Here is a 21,006-nt window from a genome sequence, read left to right on the forward strand (position 1 = left end):
ACGAGAGACTTCCCTACGCGTATATCGGGAAGCATCCAGACCCTGACCGGTGGCCTCGGTGGAAATAGACTCTCTGCAGAAACAGAGCTGGGCTCGTTTGGGCTGTAACTGTGAGTTACCCTTTGCTTTCGTCTCTTCAATTACTTCATTTTACTTGCGTGGCCGTTTCCTGTCCTTTCGGCTCGAGCACTAGTCGCTCCCTCGAGCCCTCTGTTTCCAGGACAACCGTCTCTTCAAGACGCTCTTCGACGTCAGCTGCTCCTCGTGCAGCCTGTTTCCGAAGCAAACTTCACGCTTAGATTTCAGCGCAGCGGCTGAACAGCCTGTTTCCAAAGCAACCTTCACTGTTGAACTTCAACGCAGTGGGTGAACAGTCTGTTTCCAAGGCAACCTTGACGCTTGGACTTCAGCATGCCGCCCCCTTCCTGCTGCATAACCTTTTGTTGGCAATCTCAAGCAATCTTCTCGCACTTGATCTTCAGCGCGACTACGCCTTCAACATCAACACGTCACTGAGGAGGTTCCAGGCAATATTGCGACCGGCACGCAATACTAACAACCATCAAGGCATGCATCCTGTGTCTAGCGATCTTCATCTACTGCGACAGGCACGCAATATCCTACTGTGTCATACCACATACTTCTATATTACTGCTACACAGTTTCTTTCCTTCCCATTACAGATTGATTACATTTTCATTTTTCCTAACAATGCAGAATGTTGCTGCTCCTCCATTTTTCCTCTCCACTCCCGGAGATCCCCCAACCAAGTGGAGCAAGTAGAAGAAAGTATTCGAGAGGTACGCTAGAGTTTGTGGGACTTCACTTAGTACCGAAAGGAGGACTGCTTTATTACTTCACTGCCTAGTTACGGAAGGTCAAGAGGTTTTTGACCATCTCCCTGACATTTCTGATAGTGAAGCCATCAATTTAAACGAGTATGAAGTTTGTATTAGAAAATTGGATTTACATTATCTACCGAAAGTCAGCACCATTTTAGAGAGGTACTATTTCAGTAGAAGACTACAAATGGAAGGAGAAACTGTTGAGAACTATTTAACTGATTTGAGACGTTTAGCCTCCTCATGCAAGTTTGGTTAATCTCTTGATGAATGAATTTGCGATGAATTTATGCTAGGATGTAAAATTGATAATGTGTGTGATGAGTTATGGTTATTAGATGATCCCCATCTAGATGAGCTCATTCTCCTTGCAAAAAGAATTGAACACTCCTTGAAGTGCATTGAGGTCATGAGTAAACATGAGTCCAAGGAGGTGTCTGTGGTTAGAGTCAGTAAATTTAATAACTCCACTCAGGGTTCCACAAAAAAGAAAATATGTTTTAGATGTGGTAAAGAAGGGCATCTTGCTAATGATAAAACGTGCCCTGCTTCTGGTAGTTCCTGTTCATACTGCAAGAAGAAGGGTAATTTCTCTGCGGTGCGCAATCAATGGAAGTATAAACAATCAGTCAACTCCATTGATAATTACACCAATGAGACACAAGTTCTTGATGACTTTCAGTGTGGCCAGATTGTTTTACAAATCTCTGACTGCAAGGTTAAGGGTCCCATGGATTATGTTTTGGTGGAAGGGGCGAAGACCTTGATGCTCTTTGACCCTGGTGCCAAAATCACAATAGTATCCAATCAATTTTTTCAGGAGCATCTAAGAGGGAAGGTCCAATTACCCAAGCCTGACATCAGACCATGCGCTTATGGTGGAGAACAGATAGAATTGCATGGTTACTTCTGAAGTTTGCTTGAGTACAGTCAACGTTTCGCTTCAGGCAAGGTCTATGTCTCTAAAAAGGGGGATAGCATAATTAGTTGGTGGCATCAAAGAGATTTGGAGGTGATGCTTGACCCTAACAGTTCTCCTCCTATCATCCTTAAAGAACAGCTGTGTGTTGGAGAAGTGAGTAATACGGTAATAAGCCCTGATATGGTTACTACTCTTCATTGTAACTTGAGAGATCTCTTTAGTGACAAAATAGGGTGCATGCAAGGCTATTCACACAAGATCAAGTTGCTCCCTGGTTCAGTTCCTTTCTGCAGTAAGGTTCAGAGTGTACCTTTCTCCACAAGGGATGATCTTCAAGCTGAACTGGCGAAGTTAAAGGGCCAAGGCATAATTGAAGAAGTAGAGGGCACGGAATGGTTGGCTCCCATTGTCACTGCAACAAAAGCTAATGGCCAGATTAGGCTTTGTGTGGATCTTCACAAGCTTCACAAGTGTGTTGTTGTTGACAGGTATCCCCTTCCCAACATTTCCGAATTGCTGTCCATGGTCTCAGGAGCTAAGGTCTTTTCTACAATTGACCTCACGTCGGCTTACCACCAAGTTGAATTAGATGAGTCATGTAGGAACTACACGCCCTTTATTTCTCCGTATGGTACCTTCAGATTTGTACGTCTACCCTTTGGTCTCATTTCTGCTGCCTCCGTATTTCAAAGGTTGATGGAGCGTGTATTGAAAGGGTTGTGTAGTGTGTGTGTGTGTGTGTGTGTATCAAGATGACATACTGGTATATGGTAAAAAAGCTAAGGAACATATGACGAGACTCCGAGAGGTTCTAGTAAAAATAACAGAATGCGGTTTGACCATAAAGGCTGAGAAGTGCAAGTTTGGTGTGGATGCCATTGATTATTTAGGACACAACATTTCTGGTGGAGGTGTTTTACCCAAGAAAGAGCTGGTTGACTCCATTCGTAGTCTGTCTTCTCCCACTTCGAAAGAAGAATTGATGCGATTCCTTGGCATGGTCGAATTTTACAATAAGTTTGTCAGGAATTTTGCTAGTTCTTGTTTTAACATGAGGAGTTTGTTGGATAAAGGAGCTGATTATGCTTGGAATGATGAATGTGAGAGGGAGTTTTGTGGCCTCAAGGAGTCTCTCGCGATGGTGCCCGCTCTCAGAAATGTTAATCCTAACGTGCGTTCTATTTTGACAAACGATGCCAGTGGTAAAGTTTAGGAGCTGTCCTACAACAAGGACGTTTAAATCCTGAAAACACCATTGCTTTCATTTCTAGAAGTCTTAAAGACGCTGAGACCAAGTATTCCGTGATTGAGAGAGAGGGGCTTGCAGACTTTTGGGCAATTAAGAAGTTGAAAAAGTTTTTGTGGGGAGGTCCTTTTGTCATGCGGACTGATCACAAGCCATTATGTCAAGTCTTCTATTCCAAGGGTATTGATGCTGTGTCTAGTAGGATCACTAAATGGATTGTTGGACTACAGAAGTATGATTTTGTTGTAGAATATGTTCCTGGCTCTCACAATCTGTCGGCTGATGTCTTATCAAGATTGGTTCCTGCGGAAGGTAAGAGCCGTGAGGCTGAGGATTTAGATTATGATGATGCGGAGTGCTTTGATCGTGTGTGTGTGTGAGGTTAATTTTGAAATAATTCCAGAGGCCAAATGGCACGTAGAGACCTTGAGAGATGTTGTGTTACAAGAAGTCATCAAGTTGTTACAAGATGGTTGAAAAACGAAGAACCAAAGTGGTGGTGGAAGTGGACAATTTTGGAATGTAAAGAACAAATTGGTATGCGTTGCTGATCTGCTATTGAGGGGTACAAGATTGGTCCCTCCCTCAAAGGTGAGAGGTCAGTTAATAAATCAAGCTCACGACAGTCACATGGGGATCTCAAAAACTAAAAAAAGGTTGCGTTCCTCCTACTAGTGGCAGGGGATGGACATTCAGGCTGAGAGGGTGGTGAGAGATTGTCTACTGTGAGTGAGAAGGCTTTGAAACCTCGAGTCCAGCCAATGGTAACTAGGAATACACCGAAAGGTCTGTGGCAGGACATTGCTTTGGATATTTTGGGACCCATTCATGGTAGTGGCATGGCTGAATATGTGATTGTGGCTATTGATATGTTTTCAAGGTGGCCTGAAGTAGGTTTTACTAGAAGTATTGAGACGAACAAAATGATTGAATTCATTAAGAAAGTTATAATTCAAGAAGGTATACCCTCTACTCTTCTCACTGATAATGGGGTACAGTTGGTCTCTGGGGAAATAAATGACTTTTTGAATGGGTGTGGAATCAGACACAAACTGTGTGCCCTGTACCATCCTGAATGTAATAGTATGGTAGAACGGTTCAATTGGGTCCTCAAAGAAACCATCTCCATTACTAAGAACAATCAATTGAATTGGAAGGAGGAAGTGTTGAAAAAAAATCTATGTCTATAGGCACACTCCTCACGCGTCTACGGGTGAGACGCCTTTTGCCCTGTTTCGGGGTAGGCGTGGTAACTCTGAGTTGGAACCTAGTTGGGTTAATGATCTACTTGATGGTAGAGGTAGAGTGGTGGTCAATGATAATTGGATGCTCAGGGAGTGTACGAAGAAGGTGAAGAGTAAAATTAATTTTGATAAGACTTATGCTGTGAAGAAAACTGTGATTAAGGTTGATGATTGGGTCCTTATCAAGAATCCCCTCATGAAAAAGAAACTCTCTGGTCCAGTGAAGGTTGTAGAACTACTTACCAATGCTGTGAAAACGGATGATAATAGAATTTGGAACTTGAATAGGGTTGTCAAATATAGTGGAGACCCCATTTATTTGCATAAAAATGTTTTGCATAGAAATGTCTTTAGTGGTACCTCACAGAACCTAGGCTCAAGTAGGCCAAAGGATACCACTGAAGAGTTGTCAAGGAGTTCGGGTGTAAGGAAATCGAACAAGTCCGTCAAGCTACCTTCACACCTCAAGGACTATGATCTGTTGTAAAGAGACTAGTCTTCAAGTATTATAGTCTGTTGTTATGAGTTTGTATTTCAAATATTTATGTGTTTTTTTTTGTTTCATATTAAGGGAGGGAGAGGTGTTATATTCAGGTTCTTAGAACAAGTGTGCGTGTGGTGAGAATGTTGGGGGAGAAGCATGAGGGTGCGGTGGAATCGTGAGTGAAGAACGGTTGCAGAGGGAGACAGAGGTCAGGATGCTTTCTCTTGGTATGAACCTGTTCGTCTTACAATAAACACACAAATTTAAACTACCGACCTGCTTCCAGCGTCCACTTACTATTCACCGCGAAGATTGCAATATGTACCTCATGCAATGGGTATTCCATAACGGCTAAAATGCAGCACTTTGCAAACTCCAAAATTTCTAAATATGAACTGTTACTCTCAGCCTCTAATAATACCTTAGGAAGATTTCCCTTATCAAATCCAGCTTTATTGTTTTCCAATTTTCTTGATGAAGAACCTCATGACTGTCTTCTTTCCACTGCCCACCTCATGAAGCTCCACACTGATACACAGATACACTCTTGCTTAAATGTGATCTTGTATATTACACTAGTACTTTTACTCTTAGAAAAGATGATGGAACACTGGTTGCTGGTTGTCTGCGCCCTACACACCACTGCTGAGAGTTACTGTTTACCTCAATTGCATTCTTCGGGGGTAGCTGAAATAATTTCTCTTATCCATGCTTGCAATAGGGCCTTTCAGAAAAGTGTAAGTATATCACCTATTCATGCATTTGGGGTAGCCCACGACAGTGAGCTCCTTTGGATGCAACAAGGGCTCATCATAGACGCAGGTACCTCTTTGAAAATGCGTCTTACTTAAAAGGGTTGTTCCACAACCTCCAACAGTCAAAGAAAGTAGCAATTTTTAAGTGTGCTGCCCAAATATATACTCAAGATGAGATGTTTAAAAGTAATGCTTTTGCTGTCAATTTTGGTAAAATATGATGCTCTCCCCATCCCCCATATTTGATGTAATCCTTGTATGTGTCTCAAACTGTTGAACACCTTATGCGTACTCTACAAGCACCTTAAAGCGAAACGTTGGCTTGTACAAGGTTTGCTGTCCGAGACATCCCAATAGGTTCAAATGGTAAAATATGGTTCCCAAATTTGTTCAGTTAGTAGCTTGAAATTATGCATGTCACTTGAGATGGTATGGTGTGTTTCACACACACACACACACACACACACACACACACACACACACACACACACCTTCTGTGAAGGCATGGGACCAGTCGCCAACTGGATGAAAAACAGCTGCCTTCAACTCAACATGAACAAGAGAAGTACTCATCATGGGACCTCAACCCGACGCGTGGAACAACTCCTGGTGGCCACCCACCCTCGGAAGCCCAGTCACCCCCACGAACCAAGCCAGCAAACTAGGAATCATCCTGGACTCCAAACTCAACATGGTCCGCCAAATCAACTCAGTCACATCCACCTGCTTCCACACCCTCCGCCTCCTACGCAAGACCTTCAAATGGATTCCCCTCAAACACAGAAAGACCATCACACACGCCCTCATCACCAGCAGACTGGACTACGGCAATGCGCTGTACACCGGGATCAACAAGAAACTCACCTGCAAACTACAGAACATCCAGAACGCCGCCGACATACTGGTCCTCGACCTGCCTCGACACTGTCACATCTCTCAACACCTGCGCACACTACACTGGCTTCCCATAGAGAAAAGAATCACCTTCAAGATCCTCACCCAGGCACACAAACCTCCATGACACCGGACCAGCCTACCTGAACAGGCGACTCAACTTGCACAAACCCCACAGGACCCTACGCTGCGCTCTCTCTCGCCAAAGTACCCCGCATCAGGAAAACAAGAACAGGGGGGACACTCTTTCTCCAACATCGCAGCCACAGCCTGGAACACCCTTCCGCTCCACCTCAAACAGACTACCTCCCACCTCAACTTCACGAAGGAGCTGAAGACATGGCTTTTTGAAGAACTACCTCACTGATGGACTCCACACGACCCCTCCCCCTCCCCTCAGTGCCTTGAGACCCCTGCAGGTGAGTAGTCGCGCTTAACAAACACTGATTGATTGAAACATGCACACACACAAACACACAAGCACACAAACACACTTGAATTGCACGTCTGATGATGTGACTTTAAGAGCACTGCAAACACCTTATTTGCTTCTCTCAAGAGTTTCTGTTTTCCAGTTCAAGCTACACTGCCTACCAGCCCAGCTATAGTGTGTCATGATCTGCAACCTAGATAGTAGATCTACATTATGTTTCACCAGAGAAAGTCCTCACTTCAAACCCAGAGGTGCGGACAGTTCCAAGTCCTGTTCATCCCCAATACTGGTGTCAAGGGTCGAAAACTGCCTGCCTAGATCCATGCATTGCACTAGATGGCTCCTTGACTGCAGGGTCCAGCCCATGGAAGCCCCTTGTGTGTATTTAACCTCTCACCCCTCCCCCACCCAGCTTCTGGAGTTTTGATGACATACGGTTGATATGCAATGACGTAGGGTCGCTCAAGTGAATCCAAAGACTGTGCTTGCCTAAATGAAGAGAGCCACCAGGTGACACTCTGAGGGCCAGGCAGGAGCCATTAAGCAGCTCGCTGCTCAAGCACGAGGTACTAGCCTTGTGGCGGGTGAAGATTTGAATGCAGGGGCCTGCTGCAGGATGACAGGGTCCCTCAAACTACCTTAACCCAGTCCTGACATGTGATGACGTGGCCTGCTATGTTGAAGGCCGGGCCATGCGGGGAGTACAGAATTGCTTGCATACTAAAGGATCTCATTTTGTGATGAATGCCTGCCCTGTTACTTGCTTGCCTGCACCTCTGCCATGCACTTCCTGGACTGCAATGAGGAGAACTTTGTGCCAGGCCCAGAAGAGCTGGAATATATACAGGGACACCTTAGCACGTGGCGTACAGTGAGAGGTCAGTACAGAAGAGATAACATGCCCGAGCATAGCTGGAAGGTTGGACGTGGTAGTGGGCATCTCCAAAGTTGCTGGTATTTAAGACTGGCAAAAGAATATTCTAACTGACATGGTGAAATCGATTCTGGGCAAATATGGACAAAGCTGACCAAAAAGACGGCAAACTATCCTTTCAACACTATAAAAGCACCAGCCATCGGCTGAGAGTTCCAGAGTCTGAATCAACTGGCAGAGGACAGATAGAGAGATCAAACTTCTGCTTCTTGATTTACAGACGAGCTAAAAACAGTTGACGAGAAAATAAACACAATAACAAATCAGGTTGATCACCTGACTAAATGCCAAACAGGCAAAATGATGTGCACCCTGATGGTGTGGCATCCTGAGTATCATATCTTTAAGATGACAGCACCTGTAAGGAGAACAAAAGACGGAAAAGGCACTGATGGAGGTGTCAGCATAGAGTGAAAACCTGGCGGCGCAGAGTAATATCAGAATCCTAGTACTTGTGGAGACAATGCACATGGTTAAAATTGAGCTCTTTTTGGAAAACATTCTTTCTGTGATGTTTGGGGAGACAATTTTGCAGCCATGTTCATAGAGAAGTGTACTCACCACTTACTGACACTAAAACATGAAACTTGTTCCGAAAGCACCGCCATACCATCATGCCCAATTATTGCCCACATGGAGATAGAGATGCTGTGTTGTGGTTTGCACAGGAAAGGTGGCCTATGCGATATCAGGGGTACGACATTACCCTTATATCCTGACCTGCCACGATGAAGCATTACACCAAGCGAAAGTTTATGGAGACCAAAAAGCTGAGTTGAAAGGATGTTATGCCATGCAGTACCCAGCCAAGCCACAGGTTGAAGGTAAGGGAAAGTGAGGACCTTCACAGACCATAAAGCTGCATTAAAAATGTGCCAAAAATGCCCACGCACTGGAGCAAAAGTGACCCAACAGGATTCCACTCTGTGTGACATAGATGGAACGTGTGATCAAAATGCAACAAGCAGCATGGAGTGATGCCATAGCCTCGATGAGCAGGTGACGGACCCTGGACACTATCCTCTATTATGGATGGCCTTGAAAAAGTTATTAACACATATGCTATTGAACCCTACTCTGAGCTTGAGAGGTCGGAGGAGAATAATTTGAAAATATTCAGGAATAACATCTCCTGGGGTTGGAACGGCATCCTGCGCCAACATGTTTGCACCACAACAAAATACCAATTTTCCTTTTTCTATATGGTGGTTATCTAGTGTATTTTCCCTGATGGTTGGGGTTATCAGTGTGGGTGAAACTCTGAAAGTTGAGGATCTCAGCACATGGAGGGATGGGTGGGATTGGATGGGAACGGATTGGAGGCTAAAACAAGTTACATATGCGTTGTTGGTTATGTTCAACACTTATTTGCACACAACCAAGACCATAGACGTGGGTGCTGGGAATGATCGACCCTGCTACTGGGACACTGGGAAATACAATGGGGTCACTTACTCACAATCGTATCGGTCTCATTTCATAGAGTATCATAGGTTTAAATATCCTTAACAAATTAGATATGACAATATTTGCGCTATTATAGGGAACACACTTACAGGATACCAATTCCAGTTGACTCATAAGTGACGAGTAAGTGTTTCCACACATCGTAAATCTCTTTCTTATGTGGTAGCCATTCTAATACAGTGATCTGTTGATTACAAAAATGATTGTGTATTTAGAGGCACTGGTGGTAGAGATTATGATAATGGGCACTCTAAATGATTTCCCCATAACTACGATCAACGTGTACGGCCCTAATAATCAAACCTGATTTAATAAAACACAAATATATGACTACCTAGACATCACCATGGCCTGGTTGGAACATTAAGCTAAAGTACCATTAAATGAACCCTGACCACAGATGAGATCATGGGCACTATTATGATATTGGCTAACGGTAGGGCTCTGGGGTTCGAGGGCCTCATGGCTGAATTTTAGAAAGTACTTAAAGATCTTCTTAGTCCACACGTACTGGAGGCTTACAATGAGGCACTTCACATAAACAGGCAACCACTGTCCTCATGAAAAGCCATAATTATCACACTACTGAAACCCTCCACAGATCCGCAGTTTTCTAAATCTTACCATTCACTGTCCATACTCAATTTGGATAGTATGATTCTGGGCAATTATTATATTAGTAGAATGACAGGTGTAATAAAAAAATTGGCTCTACTGGATCAGCCCGTGTTAATACCCATCAGGGCTACTACCCACAATATACATACCTTAGTCCCGAAACAAAAATGCATCAGATAGACCCAGAAATATTGGTGATCGGGGCCTTTCTGGATGCAGAAAAAAACTTTGATTCACTGGAATGGTCTTTTGTGCATACATTGCAATGGCAATGAAAAACATGCTGTATGCACACCTGAGTGCCCGTATGAAAATCAACTTCCTTTCAGGCTCACTATCCCTCATGAGATGCATGAGACAGGGCTGCCCTTTTTCTTTGCTCCTATATGTCATAGCAATGGAACCTTTGGAATGCAAACTTAGGCAACATCACCCAGACAGGATGCTACTCTTCACCAACAGAAAACTGGTACTATCTATGTACACGGATGACATCATGCAATTTTTAAAAAATCCAGAAAGTAATCTTACGACAGTGCTCCAAGTCACAACATGTGGGACCAACTCGAGGACAACAGTAAGTTGAAGTAACTCTGAAATGTATTAATTTACATTGGCAATGCAGGCAATTCAATTCAGATCACCCGTTGCTCTAGAACAGGGTACCCTAGCATTTTCTATAATGAGAGCTTCTTGGGATCAATGAAAAATAGTCCAGAGATACAAAGAGCTTTGACCATTGTTTTAGTAGTGCTCATATCAGATACAATCGCAATAGAGACTATACCTTACAGGATTACTAGCCATGACCAACCAGCTGCATGTCACAATATCAAGTAACAAATATTCTCATCCCAAAATATTATATCTTGAATATGGACTAGTAAAATATAACGAAGGTACACGGATATTCTTAACTTCATATCAATGTACTTTGGATATATAAATATATATATCTTCAAGATAATAAAGATGTGGGTTAAAAACTTAAATAACTCTATACTTACCCATATGTCCATTTCTTCATGCTATTGCGGTAGTCAATACTCTTGATACAGTATTTTGGTGGGATGAGATTTAAAAAACAATATTGTAGTAGAATCCCAAGAGCCCTAAATGCATAGGGCAAGGTTGCTAACAGCAAAACGATTTAAATCAGTTTTGGATTTCAATCCTTTTGTTTTCAAACATCAGGATATCAGTTTCACAAAATACATGTTTTCCATGAACTATGCATTCTCCATTTTGGATTAAAACACTCAAAGTACATCTCTCTCTTTTTTTTTTAAGAAAGTCTGTGTGTTTCCCTCAAAAATCAGTTTTTATGCTTTGCCCTTAAATGTTAGCTTGTGATTACATAAGTACCAATGCACCCATCAACAGATTCTGCCCCTGCTACTCAGGTGTTAACAATGTCAGGGATGCCCAGCATAATGCCAATGATACCTACAGCATGCAAAATGTTGCCGACCATTATGTTAGGACAATAATTGTGTCAGTTATGGACATTGGTCATCCAAGGATGGGCACGATAATGTGATAGATGCCAACAATTACACAAACCACAATTATAATATGGAAGAATATCTGCCATTAGGCCAGGAATAGTCCAAGGATGTTCAACAAATGTCAAGATTTACCATTATTATTCCAGTGTCAACATTATGTCAGAACAGTCAGAACTATACCCTTGTATTGGTGCACAAAATATATTTGGTATTCCTCGACACCTGGAATGGAATAACAAGGAAAGACAATGTCTTTCAAGAAATGACACAATGCCAGCCACACACACAACAAATACGTAATAGTACATATATGCATACACATGTCCACAGAAACATTTAAAATAAATACACATACCTAGATGAACGCCTAATTCCCACTGTTGGAAACAAACAAGGCGTTACCTGTCCCCACTCTCAATCTTGCCTCTGATCTCATTGATTTTAAGGCTATTAAAGTACAGTTCCCATACACTTCCACTTGGTCTCCAGTAGTCTCACACTATAGCAACTCTACCTTAGCCACTGCTGGCACATTTGTTTCTGGTCCAGTTTTCACACATACTGTATGACTGATAGAGTGGGGCTTGCAAAGTGACCAATCTCCATGTGACTTTGCTAAGCTAATATGATGATTGGGGGGGTGGCGGGTTGGGGACACCTACAGTCTTGTCCCGATGAATTTGCCTCCTCATACATTTTTTTGCTTCAGAATTTTTCCTAAGTCAGAAGGTACGCGCTGACCCGGCCCCATCCACTTCATGTAGCCAAACCCCACCCCATCGCAGTCAGACATATTTTAAAATTTTTACCTGGTCTCGCATGATTAGATGTCTGCAATTGGCGCTTTGATCTTTTATGGGCTATTTTTCACCTTAAACTTTACAAGTTCAAAACTTCGATTTTATTGATTCCATTTTTGTCATTTTTATATGAATAATTTGTTAAGTTTCTATGTTTTTAAATTAGTGTGGGATTTTTATTGTGTTGTGTTTTTACTTTATTAATGTTTGTGTGCTGCATACATACTTTACAGATTGCCTCAGAGTTAAGCCTGACTGTTTATTGTGCCAGGCTACCAGAGAATTAAGCACCTGGTAATTTAGTGACTTTTGCGGTTCACCCTGACAAGGATTGTGGCCTGACAAGGGTTAACACACCAGTCAACCAACAAAGACATTGCGCACAGTATTTATGAAAAGATTCATAAAGAAGTTAAGCCTGTGGATAGTTCTATTCTATCCTCTGCTCTCCTGAGGTGTACCACATACATGACATCTTTGGTCTGATTTGGAAGCCATCATGAGAACATTTGCTTTAATTCAAAAGATGACCTCAGTTCAAAGTGATGTTAAGAATGCCATTGTTGACCTTACATAACTATTGTATTGATTGGACTGCTAGAACTGGACAAATAAAGAATAATTATTGTAAGACTAGTTGTATGATGCCATGTAAATCCAGAGAGTGTTATCTTTCTAAAGTTCATGAAGGATTACGTATTTCACCAGCTGTTAATGGTGCAAAATCATTGCTGTCAAGTTATGAAGAATCAAGTGAAATATTTAAAAATAAAAAGGCAAATGTTTTATCTCGACATAGAAGCTATGATTCTAAGATTAATTTGGAACGCACTGCTCAAATAGCTACTATTCAGGCATTTACATTCACTAAAAAAGATACAAAATATCTAAAATAATGGATAGATGAAAATCTGGCTAATAAGTTAATTCGGGCCCACTGCTTCTTCCCCATTGTTCCTGAAAAAGGAAGTGATTTGAGAATCTGTATAGACAATAGACCCCTCAGTAGAATCACAGAGAATAATTGTTGCATAAGCGTTAATATCTGTTCTGTTGGATCAGAAATGAAAAGATATTTATGAAGTTAGATAATAAATGAGTTTACCCTCCAGTTAGGGTTTGATAGGGTGATGAATGAAAAAAGGCATTTGGCTGTTCGAATAGCAGGTTGTACCTTTCGAATCTTTAATGCAGTTGCAGTGTTACAGTATTTTATTAAAGAGGTATTGAGAGGATTTCTGGATGTATTCTGCAGAAAATATGCATATGATATTTGATCTATTCAGTGTCCTTAGAAACAAACGCCACATTGTAAGGCAGTGCCCTACCTCTACCTCAAAGTTATGCAGAGTTTTTGGCAATTTTCATAGGTAGTTCATTCTCAATTGTCTGGAAATGAATAGATCCATTACTGAGTCACTTTGAAAGGTAGCAGTTTTGTATTTAGCTGCAGATCAGGCCTTTCCTTTTTGGAAATAACATTTTTCTTGTGCTCTTGTTTTGCAACATCCTAAACGAGAACATCCTTTCACTGTTGAGAAAGATGCTTCCTATCATGCTATGGGAAGTGTCATACATCCAAATCAGGTTCACCCAGTAGCTTACTTTTCTTAGACACTTTCACCAACAAAGTTACATTGCACAGTTACTGATAAGGCACTTTTGCCCATTAAGATATCTTTTGATGACTATAGATATTATTTATTGGGGTTTAACAACAGTATTGATGGGTATACTTGTTGAGGTTGGAATGTCCCCTGCATAATAAATGGCAATGTATTCCTGTCCTCAGTGACTCATTTGTGTGTCTACCTAGTATACTGACTCTTCTTTGTCCTGCTAACAAGCAAAATCCTCAACCTGACATAATGATTCTGAGGTCTGGAACTGGTTTTGTGTTAATTAGGCATACCTTATTTACAACATGGAACTACTGTTCATATCCTGGGTTGTTGACATAAAGAAGTGGTGACAGCGTAACATTTTGGGTCATAGTACTAAACAAAATCAATCAATCAACTCAGATTTGTAAAGTGCGGCTAATCATCCATGAGGTGCTGTGTTCTTGCTGGAATCAGTTGAAAAGCCTGGCCTGGAGTCCCTGTCTGAATTCTGGTCAGGAGGGTGATGTTCAGAGGTGCAGGGGAAGGTCATTCCAGGACTGGGCGATGAGCTAGGAGATGGAATGTCCACTGTTGCTTTGGCGGATGCTGGGGTTGTGAGCGAGGGAGGAGGAGAGCAGCTATCTGGAGGGCTGGTGGAAGTTAGGGTGGTGGTTGATGTATGCTGGTCCTTGGTTATGGAGGTCCTTGTAGGAGTGTATCAGCATCTTGAATTCGCATCTTTGCTGGATGGGGAGCCAGAGGAGATTCTTGAGGTGGGTGGGTGGTGTGTGTCCATTTGTGGAGGTTTAGGATGAGCCCGGCAGCCAAGTTCTGTATCATCAGGAGTATCTTTAGGAGTTGGGTGGCGAGCCCTGCATTGAATGCATTGCTGTAGTCCAGCTGACTGGTGACTAGGACTTGAGTACCTGGTTTCCTGGTGTTGACAGGAAACCATCTGAAGATCTTTCGGAGCATGCGGAAGGTGTGTGAGAAGGTGGTGGTGACTGTGCTGATCTGGTGTTTCATGGTGAATTTACTGTCAAGGATGATGCCAAGGTTGCCAAGTGTGGTCTGTTGGTGTGGGTCCGAGGCTTTACAATATTGACACAGCATAGGACTCCCCTCTCACTGGCCTGTAGGCCGTAACTGCCAACGACAAGTTGCTGATATAGAGGCCTAACAAGCTGTTCCGCATCTAGCATCAAGACCAAAGCGGTACACTGCTGCACACAACTTCACACCCTCTGTATGAGCTACGCTTGTGCAACGAGAAGGGCACATGTCTAATTCCTATGGCAGGCCTCACCCAAATGAACAGGTAAAACGAGGTGTGAATCTAGAAACTGAAAGATTGTGTTGGACTCAGAAAGATAATTCTGCATGCTAGAAATATTTTCTTTTCATTATTTGAACATTAAGCATAATGCATGGCACCAACATTATTCATGTCTTACCTGTCATGTAAATACAACATATTCTTCTATACAACCGGAACAGTAGCGCCTTAGATTATATCAATCTCAGCATTTGCAGGTGTTTTCAAAATATCCTTAAAGGTACTCAAATATCCTAGGATCTTGATGTCATTGCTGCATGGCACACACAGTCTCTGCCTGCACATTACATTTACAAGCACATTTCAGCCATCCAGCCTATGGCATTACCTGCCCCTTCATCCAATGAATGGCTATTTCTCTTTTTGCCAGCAATAATAATATTGAAGTTAAATGCCTCACAGGTTTAAGTGCATCTGCCACATACCCCAGAAGAACTACATCTGGTGATCTTATAATCTAAAAGTCCATTGTGTGAGATATTTTATATAATATTGACACCCAAAAGTTATTGATCTGTCAACATTGGACAAAATCAGCTTTCAGCTGACAGCAATGGTGGCACTCATGGGGCCTGGCACTATCGGGCTTGTGCAGTTTAGCTGGAGTCCAAAACATCCAATGCAAAGAATTAAAACGCAATAGTTTATGTGTGTAGTTCCTTGATAAAGTATCCAACTATGCACAGCAATAAGACCATTTATGAACATCCTAGTGTTTGCCTAAATAGTTTTTCCACAGCTGCATTTCCAATATTCATTCACTACTCTGGCCTCATTTGACAGTTTATACTGCTGTGATATCCAGTCCCTACTAAATGCAATTTTTGTAACTTGTAAGTTGTGTGAATTCTTATGGTTTCTGTGGGAATGTGGTGAAATGTAATCTGACAGCATGTCTCAGAGTGGGGGCGTGGCCAAGCACCGAATGGATTAGGCAGCAGGGCACCAGAGCTCGGGGACCCGCGTCTGTACCGTAAACCCCCACGGACCATCCTGCAAGGGGAAAACACCCAGGAGCCCAACCAACGGTCGCATTGCCTATCGGAGCCCCCCAAACCAGACATCAGTGGCAGTGGAGCACGGCCTGCCCAAGATGGTGGCCGTCCTTCCGTGCGAAGGCCGCTGACAGTGACGTGGGTGCCAAAGGCAGCACCAATGGCTCGCGGTGCCCAGAGTGACGGGCTGCTGCCTGGGCCTCGCCGGTGAAGGCGGTGCCCCGATGAGACGGATCCCCGACCCGACAAGCAGACCGCCAACTACCACGACCCCACGTTGCAAAGGGGGTCCCACGTGGCTGAAGGACCCACAGCAGAAGAACCCCGAGGTCGGTGCCCTGCCCGCCTTCAGCGCAAGACAAGAGGTGAGAGAGGCTCGCGGGGCCCGGACGGGTTCGAGGGCACCATGGAATGCCCTAACAGTCAACAAGAGCAGGAAGGAGGGGAGTGAGGTCCTCAGGCGAGCAATGCCTAACGGCCCAATGGCAGCACCCAGTGACATGCTCCACGCCAGAGAAGAGGGCAAAGAAATGAAGTAGAACCCACACCATACCCTTGCAGCAATGTGGGCCAGTACAGCAGAAGACAGCATGTTACGGAGTGGGGGGGGAGACCTGGCATAGAGGAGGAATAGACCGTGCGCAGCTAAAAGGCTGCTGGGAGGAGCCCCCCCCCAGAACAGTACAGGGGTAGGAGCGGAGGCTACCCATAGAGAGCACTGGCAGAAAAATAGCAAACTAAGACTACAAACCTTGGTGCAACAGAGTCCTGAGAGGCCCGCTGAAGAGGCTGGCCGCTATGGGGAGGCAGGGCCACCTCAGGGCATCACAGGGCACCACAGTGCTACACCTGAACAAGAACCAGAGCCAAGACACCTACTCAGATGGGAACGGCGCACCTAAAGGAAGGTGTAATGACATTGGAAAACTGGAGGGAAACGGTGCCCTGAGGTGAGGGGACGGGAGGGACGAAGCGGTGGGGTGAGGAAAGACAGAACCCACGTCAACTGGACAAACTGAGACGCCCCCCCAGGGGTCCTGAAGCAGTCCTGGAGAAAAGGGACAAAACTGAACTCGGCGATTTCGTAGACCTTTAGCGACGAACCCCACAACACGCGATTAGGTTGTGTCAAAGCGGCTGCAACTTTAGCACACCCAGTCCAGGAGACCCAGGGGACACCGGTTCTACAGATCGGACAGACCACAGCAGTAAGAAACCATGCAGGGGTCTCCTGGAGGACACAGGTCCACAACATAAGAAAGAAACCACGCCTGAGCACAGGGAGCACCCGGGGGAGGAACCTACTCCCAATATATCGGCAAATGAGGAAAGCCCTCAAAAAGAGAGACTGCGACATGGGGGGCCCCTTGCAGCCCAGACTAACCAAGGAAGCGGCAGACCCACTAACACTCCCCACAGTGCAGATGACGGCCACCATGCCAACACTACTGGACGTACTCCAAGCCATTGCAGCCTCACGAACAGCACTGGAGGTCAAATTAGATTAAATCTAGGCCTCCTTCGGAATGACCACAGAAGATTAGCAGAGAGAGTCACCACGACGGAACGGGAATTAGCAGAAGTGGTTCCTGCCCTGGCCCTTATAGATAGCCATTTGAATGCCATGGAAACCTGCCTAAAAGCACTGGAAAATAGAGCAGACGATGCTGAGAACAGAGCAAGATGCAATAACATTAGGGTAATTGGATTTCCTGGAGAAAAAAAAACGAAGGATCCGATATGGTGGGATATCTAGAAGAAAAGCTTAAGAGTGGTGGTCCTGGAAGGCCTCTCATCCTTTTTTGCACTAGAAAGGGCTCATAGAGTACTTACTAATGCACCTTCTCCTGCTGCTCCCCCAAGACCGGTGATAGCAAGACTACTTCATTTCGGAGACCGAGACCACATATTACATCAGGCATGACTACACGAAGATCTGAAGATTGCAAAAAGTAAAATATCAATGCTCCCTGATTTCTCCCGAGCTGTCCAATGGCGAAGTGCTGCATTATCTCTGTGAAACACAGGCTCCGAGAACTAGAGATGCCATACTCTATGCTATTCCCAGCTAGGCTCCAAATGGTCACCCAGACTGGGGTGAAATTCTTCAACACGCCTCCAGAAGCGTGGGCCTGGCTAGTGTTGGGACCGGACCCGAGCCTGAGTGCCACTTCGCAACACCGAAAGAGAAAACGACAACCGAGATCTTGTAGGGGACAGCCATCATCCCGGATTGACCCACCCACGCCTGAAGAAGCGCAAGAGGAATGACAGAGGGTGGTGACGGTGGTTGCGTTGTTTGGCAGGACTTCAGAGGACACAATGTCCCCGAGCCAACGGAGGAGGGGGGGGGAGAACAGATGGACTCAGACAGTGAGACCACGACCTCAACCCGATCGAGTGTGGTTCTGCCAGTGGTCACCACAGGCACAGCAGACGAGCTCATATAGAAGGGAGGCAGAGCATTGCAATACAGCTCAACTGCCACCCTGATGGTGGGCCCTGGATGGGCGGTGGGAACTGTGATGCATCCTTCCCTAATACTATCTGCAACAATGCCTTTGCCACACTATTTTGGAAGCCTCTCACATAGCAGACAATGAGATGTGGGGTGAGATGCGAGCTGAGGGAATCCCGGAGCACCCGGCCACTGGACAACAAAACCACTACCCCCGCACACAACGTGGCCTGAAAGTTAGAGGCTATGAACATTATTGAAGTTTTGTTATTTGACTATGTTTCTTGCCCTGGGTAAGGGGAGTTGGGGAGAATGTTTGATTACAGACCAATCCACTTCATGTTGCCTAGATATGTCATATAATCGTGTAGATGTGAGTAAAGCACCCTTAGGACGGGAACGGGGCCTCAACGCCAGTCACTGGGTTCTCCGTTGCACTGCTAATGGATACCACGCTAAGTATCAAGTTCCTCACATGGAATGTTAAGGGGATCCGATCCATGACTAAGCGTCATAAGGTATTTTAATTCCTTAATAGACGGGGTGTCCAAATAGCGATTCTGCAAGAAACACATCCAGATGCCGTTGAAGGCCGTGCCCTCCAAAGACGATGGAGAGGCCGGATATATTATACCACTTACTATGCTTTCGCCAAAGGGACCTTGATAAGGGTCAAACATGGGGTACCATACCAACACATGGCGACTGTCATAGACCCACTGGGAAGATATACCATAATTATTGGAAAGCTAGATGGGAGGGAGCTAGTGCTGGGCAGCATCTACGGCCCCAATACAGACCAGGGGGAATTTCTAGCATCCGTTTCTGAACGGCTGGCTGTACACTTAATGGGACCTGTATTGTTGGGGGGAGACATTAATTGTATAGCAGACACAACATTAGGTAGGTCACACCCCCCTTGCCCTCATCAACGACTAATAGGACAGCCCACACTGTGCCTGGCAACAGAACTGGGGTCTGGTCGACTCCTGGCGCATCCAACACCCACACCAAAGGGACTATTCCTTTAACGCACCAATGCATGATCTACATGTAAGACTAGATACATTTCCATGTACACCAGAGATACATGATCTGACACACCTGAGTGAATACCTAACCCGAACAATCTTGCTCATTAAACTTGGATGGTATTGGACGAGCACCGATCCCCACATGGCAGCGCCACCCAACTTTACTAGAGGACGAGGCCTTTCAGCAAACTATTGATACAGCAATAGATGCTTACTTTGAGACTAATGAGGACTCAACAGTTTTTAGGTAGTCGTAAGAGGGAACTGTATCTCAGCAGCTGCCGGTGAGCGTCGGGTGCTGTTTTGGGATACAGCGGAAGCTGAATAGGAACAGCGTGCACTCGAGCAGAGACACCCCAATGCCCCAGAAATACACGCCGCACTCCTAACTGCGCGAGAAGCATCAGCGGTGGCAATCGATAGGCTGCGGTATTATGACTATAAGGCCTATTTAGCATGTACTCATGCAGCGGGGGATCACGCAAGTTCCTTGCTGGCAGGGTTAGCGAACCCAGTGCATAGAGGGTCAGTTATAGTTGAACTAACACATCCTATGGGATACAGCATATACTCGCAGACTGCAATTAATTGAGAATTTCATAAATACTATGCTGATCTCTACACAAGCAAGGTCCACCCAACTGAGGGTGAGATCCGCACCTTCTTATCACATCTCACACTCCCAACTACATCGGAGCAGGAGGCGATGGAACTGGGGCAGCGATCACCATCGCAGAGGTGAGGGCTGCCATAGCCAGTATGGCGCGTAATAAAATACCTGGTCCAGACGGGCTCCGATAGAATTTTATTCGGCATACATCTCAAAGTTGGGACCGAGATTGGTGACCGTCTACGAAGAGGCTACGGTATGTCGAACTCTTACTGCATCCGCCTGAGAAGCCCTAATCATTCCTTTGCTGAAACCGAGGATACCCCCAGGGATGTAGCTTCCTTCATCCCCTATCGATGCTATAAGTAGATTATAAGACATTGAGTAAAATTCTAGTGATGCGCCTCATGCGACACATGCCGCACATGGTGCATATGGACCAGGCTGGGTTTATCCCAGGGTGCAGACAGCGATGAACAAATGGTGCCTCTTTTCTCTGCTACATAGTGATGATTATGATAAGCAAAGGGTGATGATTTTTGCAACAGATTTCGAAAAAGCTTTCGATAGCCTAGAATGGCAATACCTATATGAGGTGCTTCGCAAATTCGGGCTGGGGGACCAGTTCATCATATGGACGAGGTTGCTCTATACTGACCTGACGGCCAGGGTTCGCACTGGCAGCACAATGTCAGAGAGCTACCGGGTGGCGAGGGGGGCTAGACAAGGCTGCCCTCTCTCCCCCCTGCTTTCTGCATTGGCAATAGAACCAATAGCTTGTGTTGCCAGGATGGGGAATGCCTATGAGGGTATAGCAGTAGC

General features: G+C 44.7%; 1 protein-coding gene across 3 annotated transcripts in view; it reads right to left on the reverse strand.

The window, feature by feature from the left end:
- The window catches only part of ENO4 (enolase 4), a 434,196-nt gene that overhangs the window by 185,639 nt on the left and 227,551 nt on the right, over nt 1–21,006 (reverse strand). The window lies entirely within an intron of this gene.

This window comes from Pleurodeles waltl, chromosome 6 (genome assembly GCF_031143425.1).
Source record: "Pleurodeles waltl isolate 20211129_DDA chromosome 6, aPleWal1.hap1.20221129, whole genome shotgun sequence".
NCBI classification, from domain to species: domain Eukaryota; kingdom Metazoa; phylum Chordata; class Amphibia; order Caudata; family Salamandridae; genus Pleurodeles; species Pleurodeles waltl.